This window comes from Perca flavescens, chromosome 1 (assembly GCF_004354835.1).
Source record: "Perca flavescens isolate YP-PL-M2 chromosome 1, PFLA_1.0, whole genome shotgun sequence".
Taxonomy (NCBI): domain Eukaryota; kingdom Metazoa; phylum Chordata; class Actinopteri; order Perciformes; family Percidae; genus Perca; species Perca flavescens.
Window position 1 is genome coordinate 29936705 of NC_041331.1, and position 19290 is coordinate 29955994.

The following is a 19290-nucleotide window of genomic DNA, read 5'->3' on the forward strand; positions in this document are numbered from 1 at the left end:
ATACACACCACATCATAATGGTTCACTGGGCAAGCTGATAAGAGTGTGTGTGTGTGTGTTTGTGTGTGTGTGTGTGTGTGTGTGTGTGTGTGTGTGTGTGTGTGTGTGTGTGTGTGTGTGTGTGTGTGTTGAGCAGTCTCTGATGGCAAGGATTAGGGACTCTTGACTCTCACAGTCTATCAGCTAAGAACCAACCATCACAAAAACATGCTCAGACACACACAAGCGTGCACACATGCACGCACACTCACTCGCACACATACTGTAAAATCCAGTTGATTTGTTAAGCAGCATGAAATACAAGCATTTGTTTTTTACTGATGATTTAGAGAAAATAAAAAATATGTTGTAGTATAAGAACAATGTCATGTTATCTAAATATTGTATTTGTTTGCATTTAATAAATAAATTAAAAAAAGACAATTTTTGACTACAGTAGCAGCCTATTTTTTCTTTTGTCAACAATAGGACTCAGGTGGGTAAAATAAGATGAAGATTGAAAAGCATAAAAATAAGAAATGAGGGCTGTCAATATTGGCCAAAAATGACGTTTGAATATTCCTTTTAAAAAACACATAAAATATCTATTTTTGAGCATTATGTCCATAACAGGGCAAACCAATACAACAGGAGACATAACTACTTGTATAGGTATATTTATTTCAACATAAACAGGTCTTTTAAAAGATCTACATACGGTCAGTCAATGTCAATAGGCAAGCAATGATGTTTTCAGAAGAAAAACACTGCCACGACTGTTTTTTTTATTAAAAGTCAGCTCTTTTTTTTCAGCGGCGCGCGACAAAGCGGAAACAGGAAGCCTGAATGAGGTCGCCGACAACCGGATGCCAGGACTCTCAGAGTGACTGCAGGTCTCTCTGGTAAACTTACCGGGTTAAGATGAGTTCTTTTATGGTGAATGAAAGGCTCGATCCAACGAAGTAGGTCACTGAATCAAATCGAAGCACTGACGGCAATGCTGCTGCAGTTCTACCGTTGTTTACCTTTTTCTTCTTCTTCTAGTCCGTAGAAAGGGCAGCGTCGGTAGCCTTTGCTCATTAGCGCCACTGCTGTTCAGGAGAAGACTGCAGCTAGTGTCGCGACCACCAGCGCAAGTATAAATAGTCACGGCGATCTCATGATGTCACATTTGTATGCGCCAGCTGGGCTGCATCCAGTATGTAACGGCTTTCAGGCGCGCTAGCAAAGGCCTCTGCTACCGCGAGCGTTTTGTTTTTTTAATTTGAATATTAATTTTCACCTTCGAAATTCGTTTATTTGAATATATATTCGAATTTAGAATATTCGTTGACAGCCCTACTAGAGATTAGGTGTCCCTAGATCCCGCATATCTAACAATAGTTCTGCATTACATTAGTCCAGCTGGGAGGAGGCCTCGGGGAAGACCCAGGACTAGGTGGAGGGATTATATCTCCAACCTGGCCTGGGAACGCCTCGGGATCCCCCAGTCGGAGCTGGTTAATGTTGCTCGGGAAAGGGAAGTTTGGGGTCCCCTGCTGGAGCTGCTCCCCCCGCGACCCGACACCGGATAAGCGGACGAAGATGGATATTTGAATATATATTTGAATTTAGAATATTCGTTGACAGCCCTACTAGAGATTAGGTGTCCCTAGATCCTGCATATCTAACAATAGTTCTGCATTACATTAGTTCCGCATTACATTAATTAATTTGCACGCAAGTTTTATTTATTTATTTATTTTATTTAGTGACGCGTCGACACGCATTTACATAATCGATGACGTTGACTACGTCGACAAATCGTCCCAGCCCTACTAGGGACCCATGTAAAGCAAAGGGAAGGAGCTTGGAGCTTTGATAAGAAGTATGTGTGTACAAGAGCTCTGTAGGGTTGTCCTGTATACCATTTTTTTTGGCTCCGGAGCTTCGGTGGTGATCAACAACAAATATTCAAAGCTTCGGCCAGGGGAGGAGGGGGGGACCACTGCCACTCCAGAGCGCAGCGCCATTACGCACGGCAGTTCACTGTGTTTACCTTCATTTAATTGCCTGAAAACAACACCAGGCTGCTTCAATATAACCACACAGACCTCTGGACACATCAGACTGGTCGGATATACAGTAAGTAACTCGACTCAGCCAAACACTTCTCAGCTCAGATAGACAACATAGCGCTGCATTATTTCAGTGTTAAATACTGCATGAATTAGCCTAGCGTCTAGCGCTCTTTTCCTCTGCTCATATAGCTTAAACCCAACAGAACACCACCACAACACCTGCTCTATCAATATTTCCTCAGAAAATATAGCTGTTTAAGAGACAGCTCATGATACCATAAATCTTAATTAAATGATATATTTCATATTCACAGGGATACAGTCAGTGGTAAGCATCTTGATTCCAGTGGACAACCCTCAGTAGAGACACAGAAAATGAGTTGGAGAGAAATTAAATGATAAGAAATATAGAAATGGGAATAGCATGTCAAAATGAGAAAGAAAGAGAAAGAGAAAGAAAAAGAGAGAGAGAGAGAGAGAGAGAGAAAGGACAAGATGAATGTTAGAGAAAGAGAGAAGGAGCACTTAACCCCTGGTTAGTGGGGTCACATCCCTATGGTAGTGGGGGAAGAAGGTCCCTGTACATACACATACACACTCCCACAAACACAGACGAAAATTAAGACACACATAGGCACACATACACAAAATCATTTTCACGCACACTGTGAATACATGCAGACACTTTTCAGTGGTTTCAATACTTGAGGGGGACATCTGGACCCTAGATGATGTCTCAGCCCCCTCCTCTTTCTCTCTTACCCACCCCCCCCCCCCCACACACACACACACACACACACACACACACACACACACACACACACACTGACGCCTGCGATCTACAGAAGGTAAATGCACGTGTGTGCATTTTTTAAACGATCAATTTTATGAAGTTTCTAGAAGTTGTGATGCTGACTGCGTTAGCTATTCTTTTCAAATCTACTAATTGAATTGGGGGTATTATAACGGTATGTGTGTTCCAGTAAATGTAGAGACAATACACAATAGACACAAGAGAGAGGAGGAAATATGGACAGAAGACAATAGAAACAGAAATAGAGATGGACAAAAAAGAGAGACAGAAAAAATAAACCTGACGGAGGGAAAAAGAGAAACAGACAGATACACAGAGAGCAGAAAGAGAGCAAGTGAGTGCAACTCAGAGAAAGAGAGAGAGAGCATCAATTATTTAGAGAAGGTAACGTGAAGCTTCCTTGGGTCAGGCAAACTGCTAGCTTTTCCCCGGAGAAAAGAGAGAATGAATTAGGGTGAATTTATTAGAGACCGTGTATGTGTGAGTGTGTGTGTCTGTGTGTGTCTGTGTGTGTCTGTCAATACAGTCCAGGCACCCACCATGGTTTCTGCTGTTGTGTGGCACGCATGCACTCACACACACACACACACACACACACACACACACACACACACACACACACACACACACACACACACACTCACAAACAGATCCTGAGAATCCCAAGCCTGTTTCCAGGTTCATTAATAAAACAGCAGCTCTTTATATGTGCTCTTCCCCTCGCTGTCTTGCCTTTCATCCTCTGTTTGTTCACACACACAGTGGGATTTGACTGTGTGTGTGTGTGTGTGTGTGTGTGTGTGTGTGTGTGTGTGTGTGTGTGTGTGTGTGTAAACTCCAACTGGGATTAGGGGAGGCCCGCCTGTTTGTTCATCAGTCAGACAATAGTCGACCCCACTCTGGTACATATGAAAATCTGATCTCTCTTTCATCATGGGTAAAGGGGAACACCACTCAATTCAAGCTTTTCTGGGCTATTCTAGGTAAATTCTTCTTGTTGATTCAGACCTTTGATTCAATGTTTAGCGCTACTGTACTAACTAATGTATAATTTCAAAGTTATGTTTATAAAATGAATCAACAGCAACAAAAACCAATTGTGACATTGAAGTAAAATGAATTTTTGAAAAAAACAATGTAAACTAGAGAATTACAATTGCAGTGCGATTGCTGGCTGTTGAAAAGCTGATGCTGACCTGTTTATCTTGAGGAACAGCTGTGAGCTAAACTGTATTGCTGCCTTGCAAGAAGAAGCAGAAAAGGAGGAAGGGTGCAATATTTTATGGTTTTGAAATGAGAATTATAGTGTAAGGACTTGAATGAGCTTAAGTGTGTAAAATAATTTGGAGTGTTCACAACTAAGTGTGCCAAGTGAGGTCCAAATTGAAAATGTTTCAGTAAAAATTTCCCTTTCTGCAGAGATGACTTTTACTTTGGTTTGCCTTTACCGTCCTCCATCAGCCAAAGTTGACTTCCAGTAGCAACATGCTCCTTCATGAGCGTCTCTTACAAGTGGCGAACTCATGAACTCGCCGTTTTCATTGTCTAAAATATTCACTAGCGTTAAACATTGTGTTTTCGTTGTTCCCGATCGTTTACATGCTTAGCTAAATAAACGATAGATGTATTTAGCTAGAGAACAAAGGAGATTTAATCTTTATGTCGTGCTACTAGCTAGCTAGCTAGCTAGCTACTAACTAGCGCTAGCAGTTAGCCTGCAGTTTCGTGAACAAATCTCATCCATGGCTTCATCCTTCATCCACGTTACAAGCTTTACAGCATACAGCCCTCAGATGTATCATAAGAGAGAACCAAGGCAATGTAATCACTATGTCTGTAGTAACGTTATGTAGGCATACAGCCATGCTAGCTACCCCTGATATTAGCTAGCTAGACAATAGCCCCACCAGTTTGGGAAACGCTAATGACGTTACATCCACGTAACAGGCTTTACAGCATACATACATCCCTCGGATGTATCATAACTTCATAAGATAATACCATGGACGTATTAATAAAACACATGGTGAATTACAACCATTAGCTATATCCATTATTACAGCTAGCTACATGAGCTCGGGAGAACAGTCATGTGAGCGGGCGGGCGCAGTCCCGTGGGTGTGCTCGCGTCCATTATGTGCATTCATCATGCCAAATTTAATAATTCTGGATTTGCTTGTAGTGAATGTAAAAAAATTTAAAAACGTGACGTTTTAAACAAGGACCCTTTAAGTGTTCGGGCTGGTAGGTTGATACTCCGAAACAAATTATCCGCTGAAATATGGACGTTTCTTTCGCCATGCAAAGTCTATATGAAAAGTCTTTCTGGGCCATGGGGTGCAGTACCACCCCTATCCGCTAAGCCCATGGTGGCTTTTAGACATGGCGCTCTTCCTGGGGGCTTGACTCAATGGCTCACTGGCCCACGGTTGTATAACAGCAGTCCACTGTTGGATAGGTAAGTTAAATGTGCACGCAGGCACGCACGCACGCATGCACGCACGCACGCGCACACACACACACACACACACACACACACACACACACACACACACACACACACACACACACACACACACACACACACACACACACACACACACACACACACACACACACACACAGTCTCCTACCCCTTTTACAATCTTCACTTCCTCCTGTATTACTCTTTCTCTGCTTCTCTCTCTGTCTTATAGACACACAAACACTACGTAAACATTTTAACAGCTCTGGACTAGAGAAGGATCATTCCGGTTTACTGAGACGGAAAATGTGAGTCAGAGCAATACTTTCCTGGGTACTCTACCTCCGTCTACCTCTCTGTCTTACGGTAAGGCTGTCAGCCTTTCTGTCTCACCTTACCTCCTTTTCTCTGACATAACTTTACTCTTGCATCATAACTATCTTTCTGTTACACCATCTGGATGTCTCACACCCTGTCAATCCTCATTTTATATTCTTTATTATTATTCCCATTGTGCAGAAGCCTTAGTGATGCAAATTCTTGAATTCTGTCTTTTTGATAATTTATTGTGTAATTTATTAGACTTCCATGGCTTAGTTGAATGATTATGCTTTGCTGAGGCAGGGATTTTGAAGCCTAAAGTTTTAGAATTATGGGGGATGAAGGGCCTTAAACAACATATTCTCAGGATGCAGGTTTCACATGGACGCCCACCAAGAGTCAGGTTCTGTCTGAGGTTTCTGCCTGTTAAAGGTCCCATGACATGGTGCTCTTTGGATGTTTTTATATAGACCTTAGTGGTCCCCTAATACTGTATCTGAAGTCTCTTTCCCGAAATTCTGCCCTCTGACTCTGTAGAATTACAGCCACTAGAGCCAGTCCCACAATGTGCCATTTCTGTGTCTTAAGCTATTGTGGAGGATAAAAGGTGGGGGTGTGGCCTTGACCAACTGCCACTTTGCTCGTTTGAAAGTTATGATGTCTCTCTCTCTCTCATGGGTGGGCCAAATTTTCTGTGTGGGAAAATCAGAGAAAGGGGAGGTAACCTTGCTCCTTATGACCTCATAAGGACCAAGATTCCAGATCGGCCCATCTGAGCTTTCATTTTCTCAAAGGCAGAGCAGGATACCCAGGGCTCTGTTTACACTTATCGCCATTTCTAGCCACTGGGGGACCATAGGCAGGCTGGGGGAACGCATATTACTGTTAAATAACCTCATAAAGTAAAATTATCATGCCATGGGACCTTTAAAAGAAAGTTTTTCCCCGCAACGGTCACACCAAATGCTTGCTCTTGGGGGGGAATTGTTGGGTCTCTATAAATTATAGTATGGTCTAGACTACCTGTAAAATGTCCCGAGATGACATCTGTTATCATAAGACACTATAAATAAAATTGAATTGAATTGAACTTATACACCAGTCACTGGTCTAGTGTATGCCCTCTTGCCTTACCAGTATACAGGCTATATTTGTCCTCTGTATTAACACAAAACAAAGGACTAGTAAACTAGTTAGCCATGCTGAACAAATAACCATGACATCATGTGTGGAAGTATTTCATAAAAACCTGTGGCTGTAATAAGTGTAGTATCATTACATTTTCCGAGAAAGTCCCATGTTTCTATTAGGACTGGGATGATATGCTTTTGTCCCGATTTGATTCTTTTCCGATCCATGGGTGCCGATTTGTTTTGTTTTGCGATTTTCATTTATTGTGATTCTAGAAGTATTGCGATTTGATAGTATTGAGTATTGTGATTTTCTTTTCCTTCTTTAAAGTTATTGTCCATAAGATTTTCATCTAGTTAATTGTCTGTTAAGTTCCTATCTATCAAAGAGTGAGTTAAAACAATGGTGATTGAGCTTTATGAGGATGAAAGCGCTTGTATTTAGGCTTGGGCCGGTTACCGGTTTTAAGGTATACCACAAATGTTCCGTTATACCGTTCCTACGGTATGAGCTGTTTTTTATGAATTGTCGCGGACAGAAATCCCTCTATCTACCGATTAAATCTTAAATCTGATTTTTTGTGAAAAAATCTGGGATTTTTTTTTTAGGCCATATCGCCCAGCCCTACCCTCTGCCTGCCAGTGTGCAGCATAGAGTATCTCGGCGCCAGTGTCTGTGTATGATGGCTGCAGGAGATGAAACCCCCAATTTTTTCCCGCACATCTAAAAAGACTGAAGCTGGCTATGTGGGAATTTATCAGGTACTGAAATAGCACAAACAAATGCTGCGTTCATGCCACCTCGGAATAACAGGCACCGCCCTCCTGGTTACGTTGTTTTTCCGACTGGCAGCGTTCACATGGTTGGGATGCGCGTTCTTCTTCTTCTGTTATATTGGCGTTTGGCATAACAACTTTTTGCATGACTGCCACCAACGGTTGGCCTAGAGCATCTGCTGTGTGAAAACATGGAGGCCACAATAACAAAAGATTTTCTGCTGTTTTCTTATGCGAGCGTCCAAACAGCACATGGCCAGGTGTTTGTTTGTGTTATCTGCAGGACAACGAACGGGAAAGGACACGGATAATGTGTTGTTGTTTTTTTATACATGGGCCTATTTATGAATAATTTGCAACATGTTATTTCTGTGCATGTTTCTTGGCAGATGCATTTGTCCACAATAAACAGTTTATTGTCATTGAAATATGTTCAGTGAACCAAAGTCGCCTCCATCAAACGTCAGTTGTCAACAACACGTCACCAACTGGGAAACTCGGGTATCAAAATCCAGCCCGAGTTTTCCACCTGATTCCCACAGGAAGTTACGTGAATGGTGACGTTTTCACTCGAAAAAACGCACGGAAATTCAAGGTAACGTAGCGCTGATTGAAGGTTTGCAATCAGCTATGAGAGTTAACGTAGCATGTCTAACAATAGTGCAATAATTACTTCAGGCTTCCTCCGAGGCAGATAACATGGCTAGCTATTTTCCTTCCTAACGTAACTTCACTAAGCAGACAAGTACACATTTCCTGCTAAGTTAGTAGCCTACTTTTACTGTGGTGTTTAAATAAATTGAGCTGGTATCACGTTAAGTCTTCCACCATTGTGTAGGCTACATCTTTGCAACTATCTGTGTGTTGTACAGAGAGAGCATGTGTATGTGTGCGCACAAAGTAAACAACACACACACACACACACACTCTCTCCATATGTGTATGTGTGCATTTACATTGAGAACATTTAAAGCATTATTTATATTATTCAAAGTAGGGAAATTGTAGTTATATATATTTTTACATAACAGCATGCAATATTTTCTTTAAATTAAAGTTAAATCCAGTGGTATATTACCAAAAGGACACACATTTTTAGACCAGAGTTAACTGTTAGATTCCGGTTAAATTAACATGTCTGTCTCTATTTTTCTTCTTTTTAGGGCAGCAGTAGATCTGGCAGCAAAGGGGGATACACATGAAAAAAATATGACTGTATTATTTATTTAAACTTAATATGGTACACATTTAAAAATATACCAAATATTCTATATGCTGTTTAGAATAAAATACAGTATGTTCAATGGAGGAAAAGAATTTTTTTTTTTTTACCCAGACATTTCAAAATAATACATTTTAAAGCTGTAATTGCAATATACCGTGAAACCGTGGTATTTTTGCTGAAGGTTATCATACCTTCAGAATCTCATACCGGCCCATGCCTACTTGTATTTGCTGCTTTGTAAAGTAATAGGATCTGAGTGTCTGTATTGACTTTCCTGCCCTAAATTCAAATGTGTGTGCATAGTTAATGACGCTTTTCACGTCAGGGGTTGGTCTCTCCCCATCTGCCCAGGTGGAGCTTGACAGTGACGGTTTTGCTGCGTTTTATTGTACTCCGAAATTGGGAACTTCCGACAAGGAAAGATGCAAAGAAGTGGTACGTTAATCGGGCGATGACTCACAATGGCGGACCAACAGACAGCAAGGGCGTAAATCCCAGGGGGGTCCTTTTTCAGTAGGCCTACACCAAAACGCCAAGTAAGTACAATAAGTCCTCATATCAAGACAATTTAGTAACATCTTTATAAGAATGGGTGCTTGGAAATAGCAACGTCACTATGTCACAGGCAAAGGAGACAGAAAGAACTGAGGAACAGGGAGACAAGGGACAGTCAGGTGTAGAGTCTCAGGTAAGTGTGTTGAGCTCAACTTAAAAATAAATACATGGTTTTAAAGAAGAATATGTTGGTCAATTTAGTCAGCTTTTCATTGAATCAAGAGAAACACTGAATAGAAGGATAATGGTACCGTCTCCATGCTACACTAATAATAGTATTAAGGCTTTCCTCTGTGTACACATGTCCTCTAGGAGTATAATTGTGGCTGTATTATTTGTGTCCCCTTCAAAAATTGCTCTTCAGAAATGTTATGTTTATTGTCCCCCTCTACTGTTAAGATCAGATTTACGCCCATGACAGACAGAGAAGAGAGACTTCACTTTCCGGTGCTCAGGTTGGTTCAGATGTTAGCAATGTTAACCATGTTGTGTCAGCTAATAATGTTAGCAATGTGAACGCCATACTCGGCCAATAAGGGGAAAGGGGTGCCGCACGCTCCTCCTCTGCCTCAACTTCATCAGCTAAGGTTACTTCACATTCTGCCACAGTGGCTAGTAGGGTGTTTGTGTCACATTAGTTAGATGCCCGCCGCCGCTCGACTATGCGCACTAACTTTATTCGGGCTGGGCGTCCACTGGCTAATGGCTCCCCTCTATTTGACTGCTAAAGCTACGTGCTAACACAGTCAACAGTGCTGGAAAGCATCGCGCCTCCACGATAGCCTCGGTGAGTAATCCTGATAGCTGTGTTAGCACTGTTAACTGCGTTAGCCACGTAAGCTAGCAGCTGCCTCTTTCATCTCCACTGCTGTGCGTGTCCCCACACAGCTTGCATCTTCATGGATGAATTAGCTCTTAGCTCATCTTAGACTAAACTGCTATCTGTGTGGACTTGAGCATGTGAAGGCATCATGCCGACGTCATTCAGTCGATACCTTACATGGAAGACCCAGAAGTGCGTTTGCAATTACATCTTACTGCCAAAGCTGCCGCTAGAAACAACTTCGTCTCGCTTTGCCAGACCTCGACGAGGAGGGTCTGGCGAGTCCACACAGCATTCCGGGATGGGAGAAAAAACAATCACAATCTTCTTGGGCGGTGCTAGGCACCGGGAAAAGCCGCAGCAACGCTGCAAAACAGCCATGGGAAGGAACTTGTTTTGGTGGAACGTGTACGTTCAAAAGTAGTTTTAGTCGTGAAACAGAAAACTCAGATTGGACAGATAGTCTAGCTAGCTGTCTGGATTTACCCTGCAGAGATCTGAGAAAAGGTTAAACATAGTCCTTATAAATCGATCACAGTTTAAAATGCCAACACAATGGAAGCCCAAGGCAACGGATATCCAGCCTAAATGAGTGAAATCCGTCAGAATTTCCGTCCAATCCTGGAAGCGGAACGTCAAGGAAATAGACTAGAAACAACCTAACTCAAATCTTACGGACAACAACTTTAACAAAAACAAAAGCCAAATAATACACTTCTAGAGACAATATTTCATGAGACATTGCTAAAAACTAATTGTTTTCAAACAAAAAAATGCACTTCACGTCAGTCTGTCTGACATTTATTTTATGGGTGAGGCTATTAGCACCCCTGGTACAATTAGCAGTGTATGCTATTCGTACCCTGGTGCAATTAGAAATGAATCCTATTTGTACCCCGCCGGTGCACATAGCAATGTGTTCTATTAATACCCCGTCTGGTACAAATATCAATGTATGCTATTTGCACCCCTGTGCATTTACAGTACCTTGGCATATATTTACACACAGTTATCCATACTACTCATGTATTACACCTTTTTGGAATATTATCGCCCTGACATTCTTACCCTAACCATAACCAATCCCACTCCTCTTGTCTAAACCTAACCAACCCAACCATAGCAAGCATATTCATGAGTCTTCCCCTACCACCTTGCAAAAAAAAATTCATGTTCGCGGGCCCTGATTTGCGCAATTGCATGCAAATTATCTAATAAAAACTGAAAAAAACAAGATCACCTCACCAGGGAATCAAACTCCTGACTCCTAGACCAAAGCTCAGTGTACTAACCACTCACCTAGCAGTTGTTACAGAATGATGGATAACTGTTTACCACTTGGTGTCTTCAAGCCGCGGTTGCTAGGTAACCATACTGTATACAAAAAATAGGTACTATGGTACTTACTAACAAACTAACGGTTGTATGCTTTCACTGAAGACAAAAAAGCGCAACTGTAGTATCCATTTTCGGCTAGAAATTCAATTGTTATAAACATTAGAGACAAAACTTTCCTATATATGCCAGTTTCTGCGGTCATGGAAGATGAACGTCCGCCATGATTTCGGTGCACGCGAGGAACGTTTTTTTGTTGTTAGGTCACAGTGTGTGAAAAGCTCAGCTGTGGGTGCAAATAGACACTCCGTTATTTTATTTGTAAAGAAGTGCATAACATGGATTTTCTGCATTTTCTCCTATCGCTCTGTTTTGCTGGAAACAAAAATTATGTAGACGCCGTCTGCGGTACCGTATAAACAGAAAATATTCAGGTCAATCATTGGTAAAACAAATAAATAAAATGTATCAATGCTAGGGAAAAGAATCAATTTTCAAAATCATCGTAAAAAATCATGATGCATTTAGATAGATAGATTTTTTTCGTCACCCCTAGTTACTATGTTAAGTAACTAAAACATTTTCATATGGTAATACAGAATGGAAGCAGCTGCTACTCTCACTTCACCAATCTATAATGTAGTTTAGAATTATGCTTTTAAATAATTTGAACAAAAAACAATTTTATCGAAATCGCAATATGGACTAGTGCAATATCCAAATCGCAGGGGGGGGCGCAATATTTGTTAAAGGCAAAATATGTGTCTAACCATTCTGAATGAAGTATTGTGTGGCTGCAGAGATGTCCTGGGCCTACAAATCCTCTCCTACAGACAAAGGAAAATATCTTTGTTTGGTACAGATTATTGCAAAATTCACACTACATGACTAGAGTACATTTTTATTTTTGTTTCAATGAAAATGAGAATGTTTCAAAAAATTGATCATTCCCTCGAATATCGTGAATCATATCGCAATCACATCAGTCAAAATAATCGCAATTTGACATTTTCCTCATATCGTGCAGCCATACTACTACAGATCTTACATGCTTATGTTTAGCTGACATAGATTCAGGTTTAATCACTATTCAACCATTTGAGTAGAAACAAAATGGGCATTTATTACTTTCTTTATGGACAACTTACAAACAGTTCTATTAATTCAAAATGTTTACTGTGTCTGGTTTTGATTTCTCCTTAACTTCAATGCCTATCTCAATTTCTAGTCCTTAAACTCCCTCATGCCTGTTTGGACTCAGAATGTTCCTCCTTTCTCGGTCTCATCATTTTTACCATCCCATACAAACCAAATATCTTTCTCTTTATCTGTCTGTTTATGAACACCCTCTCTGTGTTTTGTGTGTATAACTGTATTTGGAGGTACAGCTGAATAGCAAATATGAAACTGTATATGAGGTATGTAAGCTTCATGTAGAATTGTGTATGTTTGTGTCTCTGTGTGCACTTTTGTGTTAGTGTGAATTAGCAATTGTCTTAAATCTGTGAATACATATGGCTGACTCAGTGATTCTGTCTACAACACAGCAGCTGCATCTTATCTGCACCGCTGTGACGTGTGTGTGTGTGTGTGTGTGTGTGTGTGTGCCTGGTATCTGGAATAAGAATCTTAACCGTTTTCCACATTAGAGAAGGGGAAACGTCAGAATGCTATTGTAAGAGATCCACTTCCTGTCCGATAAGCAAAAATCTCTCTCTCTTCCTCTCAGTCTCTTACACACACACACACGCACACACACACACACACACACACACACACACACACACACACACACACACACACACACACACACACACAGAAATCCTGACAAGCAAAATTTGCTTTCTATTTCTTTCCATTCTCCCTCCTTCTATCTTTTTTCCTCCGCTCTCTATCAATCACTGTTTCTCTCTCTTTCTCTAATAAGCAGAGATTGCTGCTGAGGGCACATAGGGCAGTGCAGATGAAAGAAAAGAGAAGACAAGCATTCAAAGTAAAAGACAGCAAGAAATGAAAACAGTGAGTGTATGAGTGAGAGTCCAAGAGCAAAACCTCAAAACAGAGAGATAAGATCTTTTTCTGAAACGTACAGACAAACTAGATTATGGTTTGTTTAACCATTTGGGCCAAGAACGGAAACAGGACACGGGTGTGATTATGACTGATCCATTTAAAAGCTATAAGGCAACTATCAGGACTTGTGTTCTTTTTTGATGCTTTTTTAGACTTATTAAGACCCCGCGGAAACCCTGATCGGAATCAAATTGATTTGGGAAATCAGTGGCGATACCCAGCTAACTATTCATGCCCCCCTCTTCCTTCTCCCTCTACCTATGATGACCCTGTCCTCTCTCCCTGTCTCATATCCCCAATTACTTCCTTCATCTCAGTCCCCCCTTTTGTTTCTCTCTCATACTCTGCCTACTTCCTCTGCTAAAATTCACTCTCCGCTCATCTCCATTTTGTTCTCCACTTTTATCATTCCCCTCCTACTCTTCCTGTTGACCTGTGTTGACCCTTAGTGTTAATCGTCGTAGTAACTATGTGAACTACGTTTTCCCATGCGGGTCCATGGATTAGCAGTGTGTCTGCAGTCCACACAAATTACTTCAACATGACACCCACTCTGATCTTGTTCCATGTCTCTGGTGTAAAGATCAGGGCCTCTAGTTAAATAGTGCTAAACTGGCAAACGCCTAACGACACATTTTTACTAAGGCAAGTAAAATTTGCCTGGCCCTAAATTAATGAATTTCAGTCCTACTCAGTCTGTGTGCTGTATCAATATAAAACGGGGCAAACTTGACCACTGTTACTGTAGCGGTGTTAATTAGGCTATTGGTAAGGCCATATGGTCAAATTTAAATAATTTATTTAAATAACAATAACTTATTTCACCAGTTATCTCCTGTTAAACGACAAAAAGAAGAACACTAGATGGCAAAAGGCTACTTTACAACAACATATAATGTACAATGAGCTTACGAGGTGCAATTGAACGCACCATTAAGTCCCGTTGGTTTTGTTTCTCCAACAGCTCCGACTGCGGCAGTGGCCATGATGTCTCAAAGTGCAGCTAGTCTACAGTGTGTCTTGAGCTGCAGACTGTTGTACGTTGCGGTGTTGAAATCCTTTCCAGTGAAACACAGCCACACGTTAGACTGTTTAGCTTTCAGCATTTTAACTGTGTTTAAGCCAGCTACTAGCTAACGATAGGCTAACGTTACCTGCTGCCAAGTGTAATGTTAACTAGCGCCACTGAAATGATGCTTCTGTTGCCTCTAACATCCACTTTGGAGCATCAGAGAGCAGCGCAGGCATTTAAATGGCACCGAAATGAGGCATCAAAATCTGTGTTGGCTTTCAGTCTGTTCAGGAACCAGTGCCGAGTTCCAGTACCCATCCCTACTGTCTGCAAAAATATTTATAACACACCCGCATCAAGAACAAATAAGTACAAAAGTAAAGTACTGTCCTACCAGGAGAGTCCATTAATCACCGTAATAATGTACTGGATTGGTATCAGCTGCTTGTGCTAGTTTACCACCCTTAAATTATTGTAATAGTTGGTATCTGACTACAGTGGGTCTTTGTTCAACTATGGTACAATTCTGTATTTATATAATGCATCCCATCAACAACCTACTTTTAACCAGAGCACTAAAACTGTGATTATCATATTTATATGCTTGGGACCAAAGAAATCTGCAGTCATTGTATGTGTGTGTGTGTATTTGTGGATGTTTGTGTGTGTGTGGGTAGAGGTGGGGGGCTACATGTATTTGCCTGTGGGTCACAGTAGGCCCATCTGTTGTAAACCAAACTGAATCATACACACAGCTAGAAAAACACCCCTGCAAACCTGACCTCACCATACCCCTTCTCTCTTTCTCTTTCGCTCTCTCTCTCTTGCTGTGTGTGTGCTTTCCAAAGGTTTCCATGCATTCCATGTGTTCCTATGGGCAGGGGATTTTTCTTCAGTAGTTTTACTGTACTTGTGCATACTCTTACTATGGGCAAATGGGGTTATACAACATATAACTGTGTGATGACATTCAGACAAGTTTTACATCATACAGATACATGACTTACAGACCTCTCTTATCTATCTACTTAACATAAAAATAATTATGTGGGCAACTGTATTACAAAGCTTCCTACCTACTTAGTTATTACACGTGTACCAATCAGCAAAGGAGCATAACAACACTCATTGATGGCATTTAAAAGTTATGTCCACATCAAAACATATCAATGCATGCATGTACTGTTAGGTTTTAAAAAAAGTTAAAACTATACTTATGTCTGATAAAAATGAACTTTTAGTTGAATGAAACACTGTAGTTGGAGGAAGCACTGAATCAACCGATTGCATCACACCTCACCTAATCAGCATTTGACGGCCTCACCCCAAACTTATCTTCTAAAGAATTAATTAGGTCTTATTGTTTAAACAACTTTGAGAGCCATCCCCTGTTGAGCCAGACGTGATTAAGACAAAGAACGAGTATTGCTTTAGTTTGGAAACAATTGACACCGTCTCGGTAAGATCCTGTGACCGGGTGTAGCCTCAAGACACTGATTGGGAACGTACACCTTTTCTTTTGAGAGACATCTGACCAATAGGGAAAGATTTAATTTGAAGAACCACCCAGTTGTAGGGAATAAATGTGTAATCCGGAGAATGATTCAGGACTGTTCTTATGTAACTCCGCAAGGAGAAGCATGAGATCAGTCCGCTGTCAGCTGCAGTGTAACATTTGTGTTTTGACTGTTGTTTTCATCGTGATGTTTCATTAAACCTTTTGCTTAACTTTCAATTCGACCCCAGCCTCTCCTCCTTCCTCCAGAAATCAGAACGAACACGTCTTTTAGATATTTCTTAACAGTACCAAATACATGGCTTACATGTCCTACTAAAACCTACATAGAATTCCTTTCAGTGACTCGTGAAAGGCAATTACCCAATATGCAGCACAACTTTAAAGCAAAGCAAGAATTAAGAAATTCAAGAAACTATAGACCTCTGCACAGACTACAAACAGTCACCAGCCCAGGCAGGCCCTGTCCATGGTGCTGAGTCTCTGTTTGGACAGCATGCAATAACAAACTTCAGTAGCTCTAACTATAACACAGAAATAGCAACATTCAGACAATCAAGGCACATTACATTTAAGCAATATCAAAGCCCCATCAACAACATGTTTGTATAGACAGCGGCGGGGTATTTTGCCACGAGTAACGGCTAATAACAAATAACTGAAATAATAATGTATGTAGAAAGTCCTTAAACAAAGTGCTTTAAAATACAACAACACATCGAAAGAATAAATTATGCCAAGATAAAGAGATAAATAAGGTTTTATTGTAGGCTACTTACCATCTACTGGTATCCGCAGACCACTGTCCTTCAAGACAGCAACGTGGCCAATAACAACGTGATATTCCATGGCCAAGTTTCTCTTATATTCTACTATCCAGTCTTGGAGTAACGTCCCATTAGATTGTATTTTCAGCCAATTTTAGGCCAATAAATTCTGAGCAGTTTTTTGTTTTTCACCAACGTTTCCGGTGTCCGCCTTCCATCTCTGCTAGCTAGCTAAGTAGTTTTGTATAGGCAACGTTAGCTAGCTAGCTAGCTGATATAAAGTAGGCTAATGCTAGCTGGGACTATACTAAAAGACTTGCTAACTTTCCCGATTCTTTCATTTAAGATGGTTTCACACCGCAGCGCGGCAACCGCCCTGACAACCTTGTATCTGCAAGAGCCAAAAAAAAAGCTAAGCGTTTTGGTAGCTACCTGTCGCCCGGCGGTTACCGCCAGAAGTTCAGCGCGGTACGGTGAACTCTGCAGACTCAAAACAAAGTCTGTGAGCGTTGGTCGGAAACCGCTTCATACCCTACCGCCGTGCTCAGAACCGCTTCCCCTCTACCGCCTTCCCCTTATTAAATTGGAGGCGGAAAATTACCGCGCGGCGGTTTGAAAGACTCTTTAGTTAAAACAAAGATCCTCTAACCGTCTCTGGTTAAACGATTTTGCTTAGTTTTCTAGTTTCACGTTTTTCTTCCCCCCACAGTAGCCTACACACCAATTATAGTTTTGCAGTGGTATGCCAGAACCTTTTTCACCTGTCCTTCCCTCGGTAGATGTCGTCTAACAAGCACTCTACAGGGGCGTTGTTTCACTAGGAATCTCAATTAAAATGTGGAAGAAACAATTTAATGATAATTGCTAGGCCTACTTGACAAAGTAGCCTAAATATTATATTTTTTTGTTAAAATGACAGCAGCATGTTTAGCGTAAAAACTCCCGTGAGAAGATATGGATAGGTGGTTGGACGTTAGAGTTAAGGATATCAATGCATTCAAAGACTTAGCTTTTAAATGAATGCTTTAAAAGTTAAGACTGGCATAAATATAGCAATTTTAGAAGTATGCCTAACACTTACTGCTTTATATTTTTGCCCAACTCTGAAGAAGGGTAGGCCTATGCAAGTGTCCAATACGAAGCTCTCTTGACACATTAGTTCATCCTCCTGAAATTGCCAATATGGCGCATGGATACATTGCACTATGATCTATTTTAGCTGACATGTCTTCTGGGCTTTTAAACAGCATTTTATCTTTACACCGCCTGGGAGAAACACATATAAGATGCACCACAAGCTCGCTGGACTGCAGCTTTTGTTAGAAAAAAACAAACATTTTAAATGTGAAATTTGGGTTTCATAGCTGCCAGAAGGCACAAGCCATAGTGACTGTTTGGAGCTTTACAAAGACAATAGGCCAAGGGCAAAATCGCCAAAGCATTACTAGCTGCATAAAAATATGTGACTGAAGGGGACCAGAAATAAACTACTTTTAGTCTATGCAATTGTGAGTGGGCGATGTGTTTTAGTGAGAAGGTGTGGGCCTATGCACTTTCTGATGCTCTGACTCTTGTAACATTAAGCTATAACACTATATGTCATTGTTTAAACAATAAGCTATAACCATTTTGGCAATAAAAAAAAAATCTATTTAGCTTAACTATATTTTTTCTCTTTTTACTCACTGCCCAGCATTTACTTACTTTCCTGCAGTAGCAAAATTAAATATTTCTTTTTTCTGTAAAGTTCAAACAAACATCTTAGAGGGAAGTGAGCGGGATTTAGACTAGAGAGGAGTAGAAGTGAGAGACGAGATGAGGTATGTACGCTGTTTCTGTCTGTTTGTGCTCTATATCCTGAGATGGGAAAAAGTTATGAATATGCATAAAGCAAAGCGCTACACACAGGTGACATGCCTGACTTGTATTACTGCTGTGAACAACTGCACCAGACAAATGTTTTCTCCCTCTCTCCTACTCTCGGGAACAAGGGAGTGAGGGAGAGAAGGAGAGTAATCTCATGGGAACACTTTTCTGTTTCACTCTGTGGATGAAAAACCAACACACTAACGATGCAGACTCACATGCAAAGAAGCACAAAACCATGGTAGCTCATACGCAAGCAGACACAAGAAGATACAAAGATATACCCCCAACCACACACCCAAAAGACAAGCCACCTCACCAAACTGTATGCAAACACTTTTTCTTTTCAAAGTGTATTTCATGGGAATATTCTGCCCTCCTTTCCAACTCATTTAGAGTTTGTTGTTAGATATACAGACTCCATGAGTCAGACATTAAAGCAGAGTTCCGTTCTTAAGTTAAACAGAATTTGAATATGTTGCCCTTATTATCTGGTACAGTTCAGTCTAGATTTTGAGACATGAACAAGTTTCTCAAGTTAGAAGTCCGAAAACTGAGGCTTTAATCTCTCTT

General features: G+C 40.9%; 1 protein-coding gene across 5 annotated transcripts in view; it reads right to left on the reverse strand.

Moving 5' to 3' along the window:
- The window catches only part of esrrga (estrogen-related receptor gamma a), a 225451-nt gene that overhangs the window by 136463 nt on the left and 69698 nt on the right, over positions 1-19290 (reverse strand). For 4 of the 5 annotated variants that reach the window (XM_028565189.1, XM_028565429.1, XM_028565268.1 and 1 more), the window contains exon 1: positions 16864-17405. The exons of the other annotated variant lie outside the window; for it this stretch is intronic. The gene's annotated coding sequence lies outside the window, so the exon portion shown is untranslated. Of the gene's footprint in view, positions 1-16863; positions 17406-19290 lie in introns of those variants that run through there. 5 annotated transcript variants of the gene reach the window in all.